This window comes from Quercus robur, chromosome 4 (genome assembly GCF_932294415.1).
Source record: "Quercus robur chromosome 4, dhQueRobu3.1, whole genome shotgun sequence".
NCBI lineage: Eukaryota > Viridiplantae > Streptophyta > Magnoliopsida > Fagales > Fagaceae > Quercus > Quercus robur.
Window position 1 is genome coordinate 37,317,932 of NC_065537.1, and position 8,874 is coordinate 37,326,805.

General features: G+C 39.0%; 1 long non-coding RNA gene across 1 annotated transcript; it reads left to right on the plus strand.

Annotated features, from left to right (window-relative positions):
* Nucleotides 1-6,199: 6,199 nt before the first annotated feature.
* Nucleotides 6,200-6,905, plus strand: LOC126724441 (uncharacterized). The gene is made up of 2 exons (XR_007654985.1): nt 6,200-6,442; nt 6,527-6,905. It is a non-coding gene; the product is annotated as an uncharacterized LOC126724441 (long non-coding RNA).
* Nucleotides 6,906-8,874: the final 1,969 nt, after the last annotated feature.

Consider the following 8,874-nt stretch of genomic DNA (forward strand, 5'->3'; position numbering starts at 1 on the left):
ATCTTCATTGGTTGATGCTATGGTCTAGTAGCGGAATCCGGGAAGCTAGAAAAGAAAAAGGTTCGGCGCAACCTCGTTGGAGCAAGAAGCTTGGAGGGCTTAGGTGCACTGGGTAGATTAGGCTTGGAGGGTCTATTGCTGTCCTCGTATCCCAACTGTATTTTCTAGTGGATTGATTACAGCTTGGAGGGCGGCGGAGAGGTTTTTCGCCGAGGTCTTCGGTTTCCTCTTCGATAACACATCAGGTGTTATCTTTGTGTTTGCATCTTCCTTCCTCTCTATCTTTGCCTTTATTTTATCTGCTGTGGTTTCATTTTGTTATGGCTTAGATAGTTGTTTAACCAATTTCACATTATAGCATATGTTAAGTTTCCGCACACTTATTGTTTAACATATTGCTTGTGTTGGTTAAGTTAATTTTTGGGGGTCTAAACGTTCAAAAGTGTTTTTGTACACGTTTTTGAACTTTCAATTGGTATCAAAGCGGGTTCACTACTGTTTGGTTTCATTACCATTGTGTGATCCTTGACTCCCTTTTGAGATGGATAGGTCTCAATCCCTAAATGCACCTCCATATTTTGATGGTAGTAATTATGCGTTTTGGAAGGTTCGTATGAGAGTCTTTTTGTGTTCTATTGATGAATCCGTGTGGGATGCTGTTGAGATTGGTTGGACCAAACCTGAGGTAGCCAAATCCACATGGGATAAGGCAGCACTTGCTGCATCTAATGCTAACAGTAAAGCACTAAATGCTATTTTCTGGGGTGTGTCTCCAGATGAATTTCGCAGGATTTCTCACATTACCATTGCCAAAGATGCATGGGAGATTCTGGAAACAACTTATGAAGGCACGAAGAAAGTGAAAGACACCAAGTTACAAATGCTGACCACTCGGTTTGAGGAGCTTAAAATGAGTGAGGATGAGTCTTTTGACTCTTTCTATGGGAAGCTAAATGAGGTGGTTGTCAGTAAGTTTAACTTGGGGGAGAAAACGGAGGACTCAAAGATTGTAAGGAAGATCCTTCGATCATTGCCGGAAAGTTTTCGTGCTAAAGTGACAGCCATTGAAAAGAGCAAGGATCTTGACGACATCAAAGTACAGGAGCTGGTTGGTTCTCTGCAGACTTATGAGATGTCGCTGCCCAATCAACGGAAGAGTAAATCCCTTTCTCTAAAGACCATTAATGAGAAGGTGGAAGATCAAGACTCATCGGGAGAAGATGTGGTTGACAAAGATGTAGCCTACCTTGTCAAAAATTTCAGAAAGTTTTTGAAATTCAAAAATAATGGCAAATTTGATGATAAAAGAAAATTCCAAAATTCTGGAAGGGAGAAGAGGGATTTTAAAAAGAAAGATGGAAAAGAATCCCAATCCACACAAGGTGTCACTTGTTTTGAATGTAACGGGCATGGACACTTTAAGAAGGAATGTCCGAATTATTTGAAATCGAAAGGCAAAGTGTATACCACGACCTTGAGTGACTCAGACTCGTCTGACTCAGAGTCTGAAGAGAGCTGTGATGGAGAGGGGAACTATTCAGCTTTTATGACTATTGCTCATGTTGAGTCGTCGGATGAGTTGAATTTGCTTGTAGGAGACTTTGGAGAACATAGTAATGATGAATCACTAGGAATTGTTGAAGAATCAGAAGCTGAAGAAGAAGAAAGCACAACAAATCTTCAAGAGAATTATAACTCACTCTTGGAGAAGTCGGGTGAATACACAAGGGTGGCCAAGGCTGCTGTGAGAAAAATGAAGAAGGCTGAGGAGGACTACAAAAGTCTCCTAATCCGGTATAGGGAGGCCAAATGCGAGATTGAAACACTGAATGGTGAGCTGTCCGAAGCTTACACTAAAGTGAGATTTCTTGAGAATGAGGTTGTGCAAGCAAATGCTAAAATAGAGAGGGTCACCACCAAGAAGCTAGATGATGTTATATCTTCTCAAAAGAGCTTTTCAGACAAATCCGGACTGGGATATACCGGAGGAAGTAGTTCATCTGGAAATGTCACTAAAGAAGTGAAGTTTGTAAAGGCCAAAGATCCAGTTGTAGCTGACCTTACTGGTGTGAAGCTCGAGGTGGAGGAGAAGAAGAATGTGGTGGACCAACGGATGTTGAATCATCGCAATCAGTCTGTGGGCAGGTCTGAATCTCGTGCTAAGTCACGTCCACGACCACAAAGAGGTCCTAGAGGAACGTATGTGTGCCATTATTGCGGACTTCAAGGGCACACTCGACCAAATTGCCAAAAGCTAAGAGCAAAGAACAGTGCAACTCCTCAAAGGTCAAGAGGACCCAGAATTGATAGGAGAACTTGGGCAGGTGATCAATCTAGAGAGCAAAATGGAGATCCCGGAATGATGAACGTGATGAAGATGATTGGTGCATTCACCAACTGCTTGGAAAGCTTCTCACGAAGGTTTGAAAGCCCTAACTCCCGTACCCAATCCTATAAGGAAATCACCCCAAACGCAAGTGACGTGTGGGTGAAAAGGGGTACTCATGCATAAGCATTATAACATGTCCATGCATTAATACTTCCTATGCTTTGTGACTATGTTTGTTTGGTATGCTTGTTGTTTTTGATTTTGGTTGTTTGATTATTCTTTTGTGAATTTTCTTTATCAATCTTTTTGTTTCTTGTGTCAAAAATCCAAAAATCACATAAAAATTAGAAAATCAAAAAGCTTGATTGACTTTGTTGAGTTTTGTCTCAAAACTTGTTTTGCCTTGTACCTTTGTGCTAATGGCTTTGTGCATTTTCGAGCATTGCTTGTTTTCATGCACTCATATCACTGTGGGAAAAATCTTGAAATCTATGTGATTGTTGTAAATAGATCTTCAAACTTGTCATGAATGATTAGTGAATGGTTATGTTGATCTTGAGACATGCATAGACTTGTGTCTATATATCTTCCCACTTTTTATTTTTTATTTTGTTAAAAAGAGCTCACCAAATGTAAATCTCCAAATGAAAAGAGATATTGAGCTGCAAAAACCTGTCGCACATTCTAGTATTTGACTAGGAAAAAGGGTAAGCGACCTTATATTAAAAGTGAATGTTCATTCAAAAAGGCCAAAGGCCTGTTCTTCAAAGAGAAATGTTATATATCCCTCTCACAATGAGAGATGATTGCCTCAAAAGATCAAAAAGATCAGTTGTTATGATTGAAAGTGGAGTCAAATGAAAAGCTCCAAGTTATGTTATCAAGATCTGTGGGAGGTCATATATTCATATTTCTATAATTGAGATTGGTCACATGATCTAGTGCTAATTGTGTATGCCTTGGTTGAATTGATCATTGAAGCTTCACATTAGACAAAGGACTATCTCATTGTTGATATCCACACACAACACACAAGTTTATGTTCAATAAATGCTATATTCATTTGTGTGATTGTACTTGATGAAATATGTTTTCACACGCTCAATCTTTGTTAATTCAAGCACAAAAAAATTTTTGAGTGTTTTAGGTGTTTTTGGAAAGTATTTTGTTTGAAAAATCTGAAAATTTCAAAAGTTCAGTTTTGCCCTGTTTTGGCGGCTCAGTCGCGGGTATGTCAAGTCGCGAGCCTCAGTCGCATCTTCGCTGGTCATCTTTGGTGACTTGTTCGCGAGTGGAAGGCCCAGTCGCGAGGTTCACTCAGAGATTTTCGCGGCTCAGCTCGCGACTCACTCGCGGGTAGACCTTCCAGTCGCGAAAAACACTTAGAAAAATTTTTCAAAATTTTGTTCTTGAGTGCTTTGGCGGCTTGAGCTGGCGACTGTGTGGCGACTTAATCAAGTCGCGAAAATCGCGTGTTTTGCAGAAACAGGAGCAGTTTTTAAACTTTTTCAGTTTTTCCCTCGAATTTTTGTGACTGTTCATCTTCTCTCTAAACTCTCTCCCTCCCAAACACTCCGTGCTCCCTTTTCCAATCTCTAGTGTTGCACTCTTGTTGCTCAAAATCGTCAAGTTACAGGTATGGGTTTTCTGTTTTACACTCTTTTCTACTTGATTTTGTGCTTTTACCCTTTGATTTTTCGCATATGATTGTGTTTTTGAAATGGGTTTTTGTTTCGGTTTCTGCTCCTTGTTCTTGCTTAGATTGTGGATGCTGTTGCTATAGTTTGTGTTAATGATAGTCATATTCTTATTGTTCTTCATCTTGTGCTTAGCTAAGTGTTTCTTTTATTCCAAACTGAGCACTCTGACAGGATGAGAGCCACGCAAGACCAGATTGATGTCTTGTCTGCTAAACTTGACAGCTTCACAACTCAGCATGACCAGTGACCCTTTGACCATTCCGGTCAAAAAGGGGGAGAAATTATGTCATTGATGATGAAAAGCAGAAAAGCAAATCTTAAGGGGGAGTAATGTGTTGAGGGGGAGTTGTCATAGTTATCAAATTCAGAAACTCTGTTTATATATGCTTATGTTTTTGGGTATTTTGTGTATAGTTGTTTCTAACTCATTACTTATACTCTTGGTTTAGACTTTAATATATTTTGATGATGTTATTCAGAATGTTTTTGTGGTTTGTACCCATGTACTTTTGTAAGCTTTTAGGGTTATTGTTTTATGCATAGTTTGTAGGCTTTATGGTATGTACCTTGCTTAATGCAGCCTTTATGCTATGTTGAAATCAGTACTTTAATCTAAATGTTCTGCATTTTGGTTTATGTACTGTCACTCTTGTGCCCTTGTAGGATTGTTCCTAGATGCATATGCCTTGTGTGTTATGCATTGGTTGAGTGTTGAGCATACAAGTGTCTTGCCTTGTGCTTGTTAACTTGTATGTCCTTGTGTTCATTCCAAGTGTGAATGAGCACTGTGATCACTACCTTGTGGTGTTCACTTGGTTGATCAAGCCATGGTTTGTTTATTAACTCCATCTTTGCTTGATCACATATTGTCTGTTTCATATGCATTTATAATTTTCTGCTTACAATGATCATGGTGTATTGTTGTGTTTCAGGAGTATTATGTTCATATGATTCAAGTGCTTCACAGCTTCTAGAGTTAGGTGTGAGTGAGTTTTGTTCAACTGTTCCCAACTCACTTGTTAAGTCTAGAGTCTGTTTTAGGGTTTTGTCACGGAATAGCCAAAGGGGGAGATTGTAAGGTTGAATTTATTCAACCATCTAATTGGCTTTATTCCGTGCCAAATTTGCTTGTAATTCAGCATTTAGTAACCCTGTATTTAGATGGGTTTGTTGTAAGGGTAGTGAGTGAGATAGAGTGAAGATTGCTCAAGAGTGTGCAAGAAAACAGAGACTCGCGGGTGACTCGCGGCTGCAAGCCGCCAGAAGCTGCACACATGCCAAGCATGCTGGAAGATGAACAGTCATGCTAGCTGGAGCACTACAGGACAAAACAGGACAACTGGCCATACGGTTAACTCGCGACTGGATCTCGCGACTTAGTCAAGCCGCGAGGTCAAGCCGCGAGCCACCCCTGTTTTGTAAAACCTGACGTTTCACATTCCTCTCCCACTCCAGTATAAATACCCCTTTTACCCACGATTGAAAGAGAGCTTCCAGAGAGAATTTTGAGAGAGAAACCCTAAAGAAAAAACCAGATTGTTTCACCCACAATCTATACCTTAGAGTCTCTTCAAATTCCCCTACTCTCTTCCTCTCCATTGTCAAATCCTTGAGAGGCATTATACCAAACCTGGTTCTCACCATCATCATCACTGTGAGACAGTTGTTTGGCTTTCTGGGAAGCAGTTAGGAAGGAACCAATCTTCATTGGTTGATGCCACGGTCTAGTAGCGGAATCCGGGAAGCTAGAAAAGAAAAAGGTTCGGCGCAACCTCGTTGAAGTAAGAAGCTTGGAGGGCTTAGGTGCACTGGGTAGATTAGGCTTGGAGGGTCTATTGCTGTCCTTGTATCCCAACTGTATTTTCTAGTGGATTGATTACCGCTTGGAGGGCGGCGGAGAGGTTTTTCGCCGAGGACTTCGGTTTCCTCTTCGATAACACATCGCGTGTTGTCTTTGCGTTTGCATCTTTCTTCCTCTCTATCTTTGCCTTTACATTATCTGCTGTGGTTTTATTTTGTTATGGCTTAGATAGTCTTTAACCAATTTCATATTATAGCATGTGTTAAGTTTTCGCACACTAGTTGTTTGACATATTGCTTGTATTGGTTAAGTTATATTTTGGGGGTCTAAACGTTCAAAGGTGTTTTTATACACGTTTTTGAACTTTCACTTTATGTTTAAAAAGGTACTACTGATGTTGTAATACTATATGCCTCTTTTATGTAGCCTAGGTCGTATGCAAGGTTTGTTACAAGAGAATATATTAGTTCCTAAAGCTAACAAAAGTGCTTTTGGCTTTCAGTAAATTTCTGCTGTCTCTATAGCAATTCAATATCTTAAATTTTGCCTTTAAAAACCAGGCTTTTCCAAGTGGCACATAGAATTGAAAGACTTTCTACATTCTTTTAGCCGGTAAGACTTTCCTATCTTCAACACCAGTTGATGGTGCTTAGTCTGTTTCACCTGCGCTAATTCGATCAAAATCTGCTATTTTAGGACCTCACGGGAGTCTATTACCTCCACAAGTAGCATTTTCTTCCGTTGAAATTGAATGTTACAGTTCTTTTTTTTTTCTTTTTTTTTTCTTTTTTTTTTCCTTTGATTTGGTTATGAACTAAGAAATATGAGTTAGTTTTGGGTATTATGGTTGGGTTGGTTTTGATTAAAGCTTTTTGGTTGGGTTAGTTGTATAGTGAAAAGGCATGTCTGTTTTATTTCAATGTAATTTGTCAAGCTCCTCTGTAAATACCACCAAAGTTCGGGTTGTGATGATTGAGAGTCTTTGTGTTCGTAACCAGATTTCAACATCCATACTTTAGAATGTATAGTAATAATAATTTTTTGGTAAATGGAATTATGGAATTTTTTGGATTAATTACTTCATTTTAAAATAATAAAAAAAAAAATTGATAACTAACGTATCTTACACACTTTTCAAAAAAAAATTTCTTTAAAAATTGATTATATTAGCCAAATTTCTCTTCTACTTATGTGATTTCAAATAACATTTTCTCTAGATCATGTGTTGATGCTAAGCTATATCTGTCTTTTAGAAGAACACCTGCACATTAACATCATTATTTGAACAACTAACCATCATTATCTGCACATTAAGTTGATTGTTTTCTAATTCATAAAATTATCCCGCGCATTTCGCGGGTTAAATACTAGTTAATGGTAATTTTGGGTTTGTCAAGCGTTGATAGAAAGCCAAAACTCATTGGAGCTAGTGTCTTATTTGTCCATTTTGATCCCACTCCAAGACACATACTAAAGCCCAATTGGAATGGCCCAAAAAACTAGCCCAATTAGATAATCAGTTATATATAAGGAGAAACATACAGAATTATGTAATGTATGAAAATGCGGTGTATGTGAGTGTAAGCCACTCTCTTATTCTCCCTTGAACACATACGTATAAACTGATTGAGAGACCACACTTCTTAGGCAAAAGTGGAATTGGAGTGGAGATTAAAAGTGTTTCCAAGTATTTCTAATCTTTGGTTTTGAATTTCACCACACCAAGGTATGCTTTCTTATTCTTAAATTCTAAAATTTACATAGTACATGTTATCAATTGTGAATGAAGTAGATCCATTAATTTTTCGTTGTGAATGTTTTGTATGCGATACAAACTATGTTTTTCCTACATCCTTATAGGTATCTATCATCTTCACTAAGATCTTCTTTATGTTCTTGTTGGCGGCTTCCACTGTGCCATTCATCTAAGGATAGTAAGGAATCGAATTCTGGTGCTCGTTCTTGAACTGTTGGCAAAGTTGCTCGATCATTTTTCAATTCAAATTCTTCCCATTGTCTATAATGAGTTCTCCTTGCTCTTCGTAGCAGCAAATGATGTTCTGTTTTAAGAATCGGGCCACCACAACCTAGGTGATGCTTTTGTAGGAAGCGGCTTCCACCCACTTGGAGAAGTAGTCGATGGCCACTAAGATATACTTATGCCCATTGGAGGCTTTCGGAAACACAGGTTCAATGACATCCATACCTGAAGTTGAAGAAGGCCATGGCACTACTAGAAAGAACAGGGGCTGGGGAAGAACAATCTTCCTATTCTGGTAGACTTGATTGTGTGCTTAGGGCAAATAAGCAAAGGTAATGTTCTGGAATTTTGGTATTGAGTGACTGACACATTTCTGATACAGAATTAACTTAATGTCTCGGGCTTGCCACTTCCCCTCTATTTGGGAGATGATCAGTAGGGAATCTCCAAAGATGCTTATATTGTATGCATCAAACTCTATGGCAACTTGCAAGCCCACTATGCACGCCTTGTACTCTGTGACATTAGTGCAATCGAAATTTAGCTTGACTGAAACAGGGATTTGCTGTCCCTTCGGGGATACTAGGATTGCTCCCACTCAATTTCCAGTGGTATTGGTGGCTTCATCGAAATAAAGCTTACAACACCAGAGTTCTACATTGCTTGGCTTTGGCTCTATTGCCAAAACATCCTCATCCAAGAAGAGGGATTCTAAGAAATCTAGATCGTTCAATGGCTGGTCCACCAGGTAATCAGCTATAGCTTGGCCCTTGATGGCCTTTCGCATTATAAATACAATATCGAACTCGGAAAGCAAAATCTACCAACAGGAGATTTTCCCTGTGTAAGTAGCTTTTCAAAGATGTACTTGATATGATACATACAGTAAATCAACCACGTGGTGAAGTAGAGCATATACTACTGCAACTTACGCAAGGCTCATGCTAGGGCGCAACATGTTTTCTTGATGGCAATATAGTTGATCTCACAACTGGTGAACTTCTTACTCAAGTAGTAAAGCGCCTTTTCTTTTTTATTAGGTTCATTTAGCTGGCCTAACATG